The sequence below is a fragment of the Marmota monax genome, unplaced genomic scaffold (assembly GCF_021218885.2).
Source record: "Marmota monax isolate L192 unplaced genomic scaffold, Marmota_monax_Labrador192_F-V1.1 WCK01_AAM20220418_F8-fsc00038, whole genome shotgun sequence".
Taxonomy (NCBI): Eukaryota; Metazoa; Chordata; class Mammalia; order Rodentia; family Sciuridae; genus Marmota; species Marmota monax.
The window spans coordinates 15,603,612-15,616,653 of NW_026692498.1; positions in this window are offsets into that span (position 1 = coordinate 15,603,612).

Genomic DNA, 13,042 nt, shown 5'->3' on the forward strand with positions numbered 1-13,042 from the left:
GAAATGTTGATATTAGTATCATAAATGAATAAATCTATTCTAGGGGTGTCACTTAAGCCATCGCACCTATGTCCCATGCCAACATATTGGAATTCTCTGTTTTTTTTATTCTAATTACATTTCTTACCACAAAGAGCTCACTATAACTTTCTATGCATCTTCATAATATTGCAGAAGATTAACATGAAAGACACAAAAATAACCTCATTATAAAAATGATAGAAGTCTCTAATCATTTAAGAAACTGAATTCAAACGGGTGGAGTTCAAACTCATGCTTGTAGACTCAAGAGTCTCTAAACCTTATCATTATATTCTCAAAGTAGCTATCTTTCCTCAGCTAAGAGAATCCATAGAAGGCAGAAATAATGTACAGATAGGAGATAAAGACAATAAGAAGGGAGGAAATAGACATAATACCAATATAGACGAAGACCTATAAATATTTGGAGCAATTGTCCATGTAAATTTATTCCACCAACACACGACCAACATTGTTTGTTCACATGTTTCCTGATAGAGAGTTGCAAAGACATCTTTGTATGGGAAGTACCAACTTACCAGGTTGAAAACAATGAATATCCATATGCCTTAAATATATTTTGCTTTACTAAAATAAAAATGGCATTCACTTTTTAATGGATTTACATCAATTTGTATGGGTTCTGTCATATCTTTAGTATTTACTTAAAAACATATATTAGTGCAGGTGCAGTGGCACATGCCTGTAATTCCAGAAGCTCAGGGGGCTGAGGCAGGAAGATTGCAAGTTCAAAGCCAGCCTCAGGCATTAAGTAACTCAGTGAGACCCTGTCTCTAAATAAGATACAAAACAGGACTGGGATGTGGCTCAGTGGTTGAGTGCCACTGAGTTAAATCCCCAGTACCGAAAAATAAACAAACAATAACAAAACACCTCACATATTAAAATCATTTTTACATTTATTTTATTTCATTAGTATATTTGTTAAACTTTGTAATATTGAAATTTTATTAATTATAATAGCTTAACTTCAGAACCACAGTTTATTACATAATTTGTTATTTTTTACCATGTATTATTGATATATCAGAAATTTGTCATACATTAAAGCAGACATGTACCTCTCATCTTAGAATTTTATCTCCGAGACAAGAAGTATATACAATATGATTGGTAACACAGCAAGTAGTTATAACTTTACTTCTGCCATTAAGAGAATCTCTCTTCCTTCCTCTCCTCTTCTCACCTGCTCCTTCTCTCTCTCTTTCTCTCCATTTGATTTGCTCTCATCATAAACATGACAAGCTGTAATACATGAACAAGTGTGTACTTAAGCAAAATTGTTATTTCCTTAACTTGCCTCCCCATGGCACCCTAGCAATTCATACTATTACTGATTTCACAGGTCTCTTGTGCATGTGATTTTCCATGAGTCTATTTAACTGGGGTAACTAAAAAGAAAGAACAATTTCCCTTTATACAAGGCGGATACTGCATTGTCCCACATATAGGAAGAAGATGGCCGTGGAATGGCAAAGTCATCTTCATTAAACAGAATTTAATAGTGAATCAAAGTTCTTGTGGAGAATAGAGTGATCTAAACTTTAGCCTCCCTTGGGCCCTGCTGAAAGATTAGGGGGAAAGAGTAGGGCCTTAGTAAGTTGAATATATGAGGTTGTTTTTCACTAATAGTCTCTTGTAAAACTCTAAAACCCTCACAGTTTAATCCTTTAAAATGAGAGAGGGAGAGAGAGAGAGAGAGAGAGAGAGAGAGAGAGAGAGAGAGAGAAAAGAAGAAGAAGAAGAAGAAGAAGAAGAAGAAGAAGGAGGAGGAGGAGGAGGAGGAGGAGGAGGAGGAGGAGGACAGAGGGAAAAAGAAAAGAAAAACAGATAGTATACCATGGGCATTGATTTCATTGCATTTTGAGATGTCTGTTATCACTGTAGGAAGTTCCATGACTATGGAAATATTCACATGACCAAAATCTGTCCCCATCAAAAGTATAATAAATTTCCTGCTACATATGTTAGCCCCCACTAACTGTCACAATGTTATGACTTTAATAAAGAATCTATAAAATTGACTTGTGACTGTTTTTAGTTTTGGTTGTGTTTTCAGTTTTGTTCTGTAATCTGAGACTCCAAAACTCAAGTTAACAATGCAGTTCTTTGATAAAATCTTGCCCCAAATATTGGGCAGAGGGGAGGGAGAGGAAGGGAGGGGCATGGGAATAGGAAAGACAGTGAAATGAGATGGACATCATTACCCTAGGTGCATGTAAGATTGCACAAATGGTGTGATCCTATTTTGTGTACAACCAGAGAAGTGAAAAATTGTGTACAATGAATCAAAGAGCATTCTGCTGTCACTTATAACTGATTAGAACAAATAAATTTTATAAATATTATACGTATATAAGATATATATATATATATATATATATATATATATATATATATATATATATATATATATATATATATATATGACTTTTCAGGGTCACCACACAACACATCACAGGCAACCACAAAAGACTAATGATATTGGAATAACCCAACTGATAACTGAGTTTTGATATAGCTAGCTGCCATCATCTCTCTTTTTACTTAACAAAAAACAAAATGCCCAGTTGCCCAACAGAGAATTCCTTGGACTAAAGATCACCTAACACATTTGTTTCTCCTTATTTTTTTCTTGCTAACTGTGTCTGATCCTGTTGAACAGATGATGTTTCATGCCTTTTACCTCTGCTGTACTCCTTTTTCTCCCACTATTATTTATTTCTGATTTCTAATATTTGGGGCAAGATTTTATCAAAGAATTACATCCTTAGCATATTGTTTTAAAAGGAATATCTTCACATTTTACTTTGGACTGTTTATAGTTGGAAAACAAATATCAACATAAAGTTTGGTTTAGGAGAGTGTATAAATACACACACACACACACACACACACATATGGTTTCTTGGTACACAATTCCTAAATGTAATATCTTATATCCCCCTGCCACTGCATAAAAAAACTAAAAGCAATTTTGAAGAAAACATATATACTGCTTTACAAGCACAAGAAAAGAGAGTTGGTGTAAATACTACACAAACAAAATAACTTGTATTTCCAATCTAATTTTGACTAATGGGTCTTGAAGCATATTTTTTTTTTGGTTATCTCAAAATGGTTTCAGATTGTAGAGTTTGTATTTATTGGCTCTAGAATGTTTATTAAGCATGTACTCCATGGAAAGCAGTCACTTTAAAATAGAATTATAATTCATTTTTTATTCATACTAAAAAAAATAAGCTACATTCCATTTTGCCAACCTCACACATAGATTTGTTTATACCTAATGACAGCAACGTTTACATGGAGGAAAAGATGGACCCATACATCTTGAGTATCCTATATTATAATTTGCATGTGAAAAAACAAAAATGCATCTTCATTTTAATGAAACATTATTTTTAAAAAGGAATAGGCAATTATGCATTTGTGCCTGCTCAAACTGAACCTCTTGTCTTGACTAGAGGCATCTTGATCCATGATCCAAATGCAAGAAACATGTGTTATAAACTGTCATAGAACATACAAAAATATCTAAAAGATGATTATCTTGTAATATATATGATTACATAAATCCAGAAGAATTACCAGAATGCATTATTTTCTTTTATGAAAATATAATGTATGCTATTAAAATAATCAGTGTTTTCACTTTTCAATAATGTTTCATAGAGATGATTTAGCACTCACTCCTTTACCTCCCCAAGTCTTCCAAGTTTGCCACCAGCTTCAGAAATGCAAACATATACTGCTTCTCTACAACCACTTCCCAGCAGCAAAAAATACCCTCGGCTCCTCAGAACAATTTCTTTAGTTATTTTTTAGATATTTTTATAGTGTCACTTTTTCTCAGACTTAGTACTTGCACCAATCATTTTATGCTATATTCCTGTTAAGAAAATACATGTGTCTGTGAGATAGAGAATGTGTGAATTTATCTTTGAGTGTGCACATATGCTTCTAAATATATGCATGCAGATATGTCTACATACATATACATATACATACACCAGGATTTATGTTTTAAAAATAAGTATCTTTTACCACTAAATCAAAATCTTAAGAAACATAATTATCTTTGGAGAAAAGCATATGAAAGTTCTTTTCTATTTCTAGAACTTGTGGCACAGAGGTCACTATTCAGTAGATCCTCAGAAAATACTTCCTGAATTAGATTGGTCATCTATCCTGACTCTACACCAACAGGCTTTGCTTCCATCAGGTACAGTCTCACTTATACAATATCCCATGATGTTTTATTTTTATCATAATGTTTTCTCTTCTTTATAGAGAAGCAATGTGGCATAGCATTAAAAAATATGAAGCTTGAGCTTGAATAATGGCAATGAAATGCACTGGTAGTTTGACAAAGATTTAAAATGTTCTTGGTTCTACATTAAATAGAGGTAAGCTCCCTTTTTACTAGTAAGTAAATGGAAAGTTTCCCTCTGGGTTGACTCATGCTATTAGATATATTTGAAAGAAAGAAGTTAAATATTCATCTAGTGTAGACATGAATATCACGTTTTTAGTATGTATGCATACATGTATCTACTACTTTCTATAATGAGGACAACCACTCATAATAGGCTGATCAAAGATCAGTGCTGTTGCTTACTATTACCTGAGATAGATAGGTAGTAAAAGATTTAGCTAGCCTAGTTTGTGTTTCTACAAATTTGAAAGTCTTCTTTTGAGTATAGCCACCAGTTGATTAATAACCATCATACACTCTGAGAATGCACCAGAAAGCAAATTTGTTATTGTGTGCAAATCTCAGATTATTTGCACAACCTAAAATGGCTGAAACATCACAAGGCATTACAAACTTATGGGGCCACCATTATACATGTGGTCCACTGTTGATTTGAACATTGTTATGTGGTGCATGGTTGTAATTGGGAAGCTAATTTAATGAAATTTTGTTTTCCATGACTGGAGATAACCTGATAAGACCACACTCTTTAACACCTATTTGAAGTTCAATTTGCTACTTTGTTTTGTCTCAAAGGTAGAGTATGCATTATACTTGAAAAGACATTTCATATAACCTTTTGCAGTATTTCCCATGTTAATTCCAGCCACATCTCTACCCTTCTGTCAAAACTAATGCACAGGAATATAATGAAGACAATTGTCTTGAAGTTCTCCAGTAGAATACAGTGTTACCTGTTCTCATATGTTCTCTTCCCTGTGAAAAACTGCACTTTATCCTTCTAGGCTTCTCTTATTTTCCATCCCCAGGCTTGGTTACCACCTTTCATCTTTGTGTTATGAAAACATTTTATGCAAACTTATTTACAATTCATCTCACACAAATGGCAGGCAGCTGTTTGCACATCTCTTCTTTTGACAGATTGTAAGCTCACAAGTGGAAATCATGACTTTTTCAATCATTTCCTACTGCAGCCCCTTCTAGATGTTTGGTAATGGAAAATTTTAGATTCATTTTTGCAAAAGCATTTCAATACCTAATGATTCTTGTTCATAAATAATATAAATAATATCTTTATTTGTATCAAAGTGAGATATTGATGATTTGGTTTGGGTACACTCTCTTCTCATCTGAGGAAAAATGTCTAACTTTTGCAAAAGTGAGGACAGTTTTAACATAGATTTCAAACTAGTTGATTGAATTACTAATTTTCTAAATAATCTAATACGTTATATATTGGAATTCTGAAATGTTTTTCCAGTTCAAACTAAAAGGACATACATTTTATATAATAATGCATAAATATATAACTTAAACAAAAGTAGAGGAAATATTATTTAGCTTTATTTTAGAAAGTGTCACTTATTTTTTTTTTTTTAACTGGGGATTGAACCCAGGGGTACTCAACCACTGAGCCACATCCCCAGCCCTATTTTATATTTTATTTAGGGTCTCAATGAGTTGCTTAGTACCTTGCCTTTGCTGAGGCTGTCTTTGAACTTTCGATCCTCCTGCCTCAGCCTCTTGAGCAGCTGAGATTACAGGTGTGTCCCACTGCTCCGGGCTGAAACATTTTAATCTAAAACCTATTGGATTCTATATACTTCAGTTTTAAAATGTTCATTTTGATCCCAATTTTGAAGTATATTTTTCACACTTACTTGGGTAGAACGCGTTCCTATTTCATCTCCGCAGGTGTTTTGGCAGCACCAACCTAAAGGATTTTGTTAGTGACTGTATCCCAAAGGAAGACTGATGCAATCCTCATAAAAATTACAGCCTATTTCCCATGATAGACTAGAGATGAATTAGACTTGTTCTGTGGTTTTGAGGAATTGCAGATCACAGATCTGCAGGTAGCATCACTTACTGCCCTAGTACTTCCATTTTGGGAATGCTATTTGTTAAATGATTCTTGTTTTCCTCGTTCATTCTGATGTTGTTGTTTAGTGACAGGGTTTGAATTTATCTTTGAACAAGAGAAAAGAATTGCACTGTGAATATTCTTACAGCGTATTTTTCAAAATACTGAGTAGCCAACTCCCAAGACCCTATTCCAAAGTATTTTAAGACATAATGTACTAATTAATTTCCTTTTTGAAATGCTCATGATTTATATAAATTATCACTTAATTTCTTTTTATCTTGTCTAAAGAGTACTCTTTAAGATTATTTTCTTAAGCAACTGAGGTCATATCGAGAAAAGTATATGCTTTTAATAGTTACCAGAGAAGAATACACTAGCTATGAGTGCATTACGCCCCCATTCATATTTTGAACATTAACCCCCAATGTGATGGTATTTGAAGATGGTGCTTTGGGGAGGTAATCAGGACTAGAAGAGGTCATGGGAGTGGGGGTTTCATGATGGATTAGTGACCTTAGGAAGAGAGATACCCAGAGTGTGCTTTCTCCCTCTCTCTTCTTCTATCTCCTTTTTGTGTCCCCACAAAGAGGATGTATGAAGACACAGAAAGATGAAACCTGCTTAAAAGGTAAAAAGACATGTCCAACTAGTAACCAAATTAGACAAAAAATTTGATCTTGGGCTTCTGGTTTCCAGGACAGTGGTGAAATCAATTACAATCATTTAATTTGCCCATTGTATGGTATTTTGTTATGGCAGCCTGAATTGAATAAGGGGATATCTTTGAGAAATAAAAAAAAATAATTATCTACAATGCAAAAGGCTTTGTGGGGAATGAAGTGGAAGGGGGAAAAAGAAATTATGAAATAATTTTTGTTTTTCAAAAGCAGAATTTTCTGCTATCTTAATAATTTAGAGAGGTCAACATGTTACTGAGGATAGGTCATATGTCTGAGTATATCTTCTATAGAACTCAAATAGAACGAATATTTTTTTAAGTGAGTTCACACACAGTAAGCTTAAAATACATTTGTGCAAATGTCAGCAATGCATTTGACATAAACCTTGAGAGAAGCAGACATTCCCAGGGATTCTGGATTTGATGATGAATAGGTTTTGTGAGAATAGAGTGGTGGAGTTATCTGCTTTATATACAGGCATTAAATAAAAATTTTTACATGGTTTCGGACAATGTAATTATCTTTAAGATAATAATAAAAATGAATATATACTCTATAAGTTTGTCTAAATTTGCAAACATACTTTATATGGAGGGAAAAAATCCCTACTAATATTTATGTCTTGTTATAAAGCATCATGACTTTGTGTCTGGTATTGGGATTTGAACAACTAAAGAGAAATTTTCTATGCATATTTATACACATAAATATGAAAATTTTTATGTGTATATTAAATGAAATTAAATGAAATTCAAATGCCAATGAGCAGAAATTGTTAAGCAGAATTTGTTAGGATTTTTCTTTTGTTACAACATTCTTTCAACATCAAATTAAAAATGGTTAGCAAAGTTTCTTTACAGGTCGGTTTCATCTTCTCATTTCCTAATCTTAATGTCAAAGAGTTTTTCCCAGTAAGAAAAAGTCTAGGAGAAATCAAAATATTTGACTATTAAATACAAAGAGAAAATTTTAGGTTGAAAGAATTAATCTTCATGTTACTGTGATGGTAGTATTAATGTTCCATGATAGGAACTTGGGTTAAAATCCAGAGGGAGAAAGATGGTGAAAGGGAATGGGGAATGGAATAATTTTAACAAAATCTTTTTATATACATATGTAAATGTACCAAAGGAAATTTCACCTTTATGTATATGTAGGAAAAACAATCATAAATAAATAAAGGAGTGAAATGAAGATTGGTAGAGAAGGGAGAATAGGAATAGGGAGGAGGAAAGGAAAAGAGGGGGAAATGGGGATTGAATTCAAATTCCTTTCATGTATTATTTGTCATAATGAATCCAAAAATTATGTATAATTATAATGGTCTAATTGAAAACACCTGGGATTCTGACTGAAGCAGCCTCTGAGTTTCTGGGTGGCTGAGCATGGTGAAAACTTTCTAGTTCCCCCGTGCAAACAGGATGCTGCCATGTCTTTTTCTCAAAGAACTTTGTACTTTTGCAGCCATAGCCTGATATGGGTGTGGTATTTTCAATTTCTGAGATGAATCTTATTTCCTTATGTTTCTGGGGAAAGTATTTAGCATTTACTAAATGGCTATAATGTCTTTAATAATCACACCTTTTTTAGTCCCAGTGAATTAACATGCCAAGTAGGTTTAGGCTCTGATAACCTAATCATTTCACCTCTAGTCTTTTTTGCATTGTCTTACATGTGTGCTTTTGGAGGATACCTTATATCTAAACATAACACTAATTAATTCTTATGTTTTTGATCAAGAAAAAGATATATGAATTGTGTGGTGTTGAGAGCCACAGCCAAAGGGGCCCCAGCAAACTTTCAGACTGCCAGCTGATGATTGGACACTTATGCCCTCTGGTGATAGAAAGGTGTTAGTAGCAGTCTCCTGTAGAGGTGGTGCTGTTGGTTGGACACTTACGCCCTCTGGTGATAGAAAAGTGTTAGTAGCAGTCTCCTGTTGTAACTTTTCCCCTGATGGCTTTTTCTGCTCTAAACTTCCTTCCTCTGTCTGACTAGCTCGAAAGACCTTCTCTTTTACTTGAATCTTTTCCTCTTTCTGACTAACTTGAGAGACCTTCTCTTTTACTTGAATCAATATGTCTTCTCCTTCCTCTACCTTTGTCTGAATTGAAGGCTTTGAACTAAGCAAACCAGATACGAATGTCCACAATGGCAATGTGCCAACTGGCAGAGTCCCTGGGCTGTTCTTTTCTATTCTTTTAAAATCTTCACCATGATGGTTCCATTGTGATATATTTAACACCTCCTCCTTAAAAAGCCATGGGCTACATTTTTGTATTGTATCAACGTATGCCCTGACTGTTCTTGATTTTACTGAGATGCCTCCTTCCTCTAACAATTTACTGAACACTCTTTCAGTTTGTTTTTTACTAATTTCTGATCCTGTATTTCTACTATAATACAACCCAACAAGATGACGCCAAACAAAACCGAGACAGAATGAAATAAAAAGGGAACAACAAAAATTCATTATAGCCTTTCTATCCTCCTGACATGTGCATCCGTCCTTTCTCCCTATCTGTTCCTCAGATGTAAACAGTTTTTCCTCAGATGTGAGCGGTTTTTCTTCCGTCTCACTCATCTCCAGGGACAGGCAACTTAAAACAAAAGTGAAGCAAAACAAAAGAGGAATCTTAAAATGGCTACCCATCCTCTCGCCCTGCCCTCAGGGGCGAGCAGTTTACTTACCCTCAGTCACTCCCCGTGCGAGCCACCAAATGCTGCAGTCTGGCTGGGCACAATTTAGGAGCCACTTGTCAAAAGAAACTAACTTTATTTTTAGAACCACACACGCCAAACAAAACAGCCTCTCAGGAAAAACCCTCAGAGCCCCAATTGCCACCACCGGCTTCCCACAAGCCTCTCTCTCCCACCAAGCCTCTCTCCACCTCCCACAATCCTTTTGCTCTTGAGGCCAATTGGCTGGGTCACGTGGGCGGAGCCAAAAAGTCCCCCAATGAGCAGCTCCGTGGTCTGAAAGGGCAGGGAAACAGCCCAATGAGCATCACCACAGAGGAGCCAATCAGCTAGATGTTGCTGGGGCTGCTGTAAGCCAATCATCAGCCGGCATCTGGAAGTTTGCTGGCAGCTGGAAGTTTGCTGGGGCCCCTTCGGCTGTGGCTCTCAACAATATTGACCAAGTGATTAGTGACTGATTGTGCACCAAGTCAGATCACTAAAGCCACACCCACCAGCCTCTCTACCTCCCACAATCCTCCTGCTCTTGAGGCCGATTGGCTGGGTCATGTGGACAGAGCCAAAAAAAGTCCCCCAATGAGCAGCTCCGGGCCTGAAAGGGCAGGGAAACAGCCCAATGAGCATCACCGCAGAGGAGCCAATCAGCTTGATGTTGCTGGGGCCACTGTGAGCCAATCATCAGCTGCCAGTCTGAAAGTTTGCTGGGGCCCCTTAGGCTGTGGCTCTCAACAGTGTGGTAAGGCCTTCCATGAATGCATCCCACATAAAATCATTTCTGGCCAAAATGCAAGTTTTTCAAATATTTCTGTGTGCTTTGTGCTCCTGATAACCACAATAAACTTGACCAAAAGCCACCAACAATATCCATGCCACAGCTTGAATGCTATGCTTCTCAGAAATTTCTTCCACCAGGTTAAGAAATTCAGCCTCACAGAAAATCTCAGAACATGGGTAAAATGTAAACAACTTCTTAGCCATAATGCTACACAAATGATCTTTAGTTCAATTTCCAATGGAGTCTTCCCCCTCAGAAACTTTATGAGTCCAGTCTTCACTGTCCATAATCCTATCAGCACTCTGGTGCTTTGAGCTCCTACCAGAGTCACCTATGGAGCTCTGCTGACAATATTCTGAAGTTTTTCCATATTTTGTCTCCAAAATTTTGAAAATTTCACCCACAAAAATTCTAAAAAGTTTTAAAAGCTTCTAAACCACAGATTAAGTAGGTTAGTCATAAAAATGACCCTACATCTCAGTAACAATTTCTATTTTAGTCTGCTAATTTTGGCTCTGTGACCAAGGACCTGTTAAAATAATCAGAAGATGAAAAGTTTATCTGGGGTTTCATGGTTTCAGAGACCTCAGTCTATAGGTGACACCTTTGCCCTGGACCTGAGGGCAGAACTTCATAGCAGAAGAGTGAGATCAGAACCTGGAATCGTGAAACAGAGAGAAAGACTTCTTCTCTAACCAAAGATAAAATATATACCCCAAAGACATACTTCCAATGATCCGTCTCCTCTAGCCACACTCTACCAGCATACATTTTGTACTCAGTTAATCCCTATGAGTGAATTAGCACACCAATTAAGTTTAGGCTCTGATAACCCAATCATTTCACCTCTAGTCTTTTTTTGCATTGTCTTACATGTGTGCTTTTGGAGGATACCTCATATCTAAACCATAACGCTCATTATGTTTTTGATCAAGAAAAAGACATGTGAGGGACTTCTGGAATTGTGTGACAAGGACTTCCAGGAATACATCCCTACATAAAATCAAGAAAAACACTGGTACACATTTGACAATCTCATTTCCCAGAATTCTTGGAATTAGTCAAATTTTAAAAATAATGTGAAAAATCTTTATTCAAGTAAAACTGCGTGAACTATAGAAAATGGCAGTGTTTGTGGTGTTTGGACACTTGGGCTTTTTGAGCATATTCAACATTTAAACTATAGAACCACACATTATAAGAAAGACAGATTTTCCAGAATTACCCCCAGAAAAGTTACTGAGTAAACAAATAAAAGCAACAAAACCCACACCAATATCAAATAGGATGAGCAAAATCAAAAACTGGTGGGGGCGCTGTGTGCCAGGGTGTATGTATGTGTGTGTGTGTGTGTGTACTTGTTTATTTAACAAATTAGGAAGTAAATATCTAAGTAAAATATTGCAAAACAAAAGAGTCCAGAAGTGCTGAAATAAAGAAACATAAAAGTATAAATAATTTAGAATATAGTTAGTGAAATAACAAACATAAATTCAATTTCACCAATAATTATAAGAAATATGAATTGATTAAATACTCTAATCAAAATGGCAGAGTATTGAGTTTATTAAAGAGTCAAGATTTCTGTCCTTAAGAAACACCAATCATACTAAAAAAGACATATAAACTAAAAGTATGCAATACTAATCCATGTAAATAACAACCAAGAGAAAGCTGAAATTGTTACACTAAAGACAGTGGGAAAAAAATAAGACTTTAAGAAAATAATCACCACCAGAAAACAGAGTTTAGGTAACAGGAGAAAACAAGCAAATTTAGCAATTATAAATTCATGCAAAAATGATAAATGAACCCCCAAATATCTAAGATAAAAAACTGACAGACAAGAAAAATTAAAACAAAATTAATTGGGATTTTAACTATAATACCAATCTTAATAGGTAGAACAAAGAGAAAGAGAAAACTAGCAAGGTTCTAAAATTTTGAGCAGCACTGACAATCAACCAGGTGACAATATGACTATTGTTAAGCATATAGTGGTTCAGAACACACTTTCTCAGAATTGCCATTATAACAATTGTGGCCTGGATAAATCTTTGCATGAAGGACTATGCTGTGCTTAGTAGAATATTTTCATCACATCTGGCCTTCCCCCTCTCTGTAGCAGTAACATTATTTGACCCCACACTCTCATATGAAAATCAATAACAATTGCAGGCATTGCCTAATCTCTGCTAAGGGAAAGATCATCTTCAGTGGAATGTCTGGGTCATTATTTGTATAATTTTATCAGAGAATATCATTCCATTTAATTTGGAATGTATTATTCAAATTCAATTTTGAATATAATGTTAAAGCACTCATATAATCCTAGACTAGGCATTTGGGGCGCCTTTGCTTTTGTCTATTATAGACAAGTATCTAGTTTTATACCTATTGGATGAGATAATTTTTTTATAAACATTTTTTAGGTGAGAAATTACAATGTAAATCATTATGGTATCCTCTACATGTGAAATAAGTCAAAATTACGTACCAAAAAATACAGAGAATGATTTCACTTTTTAATGAACAGATAT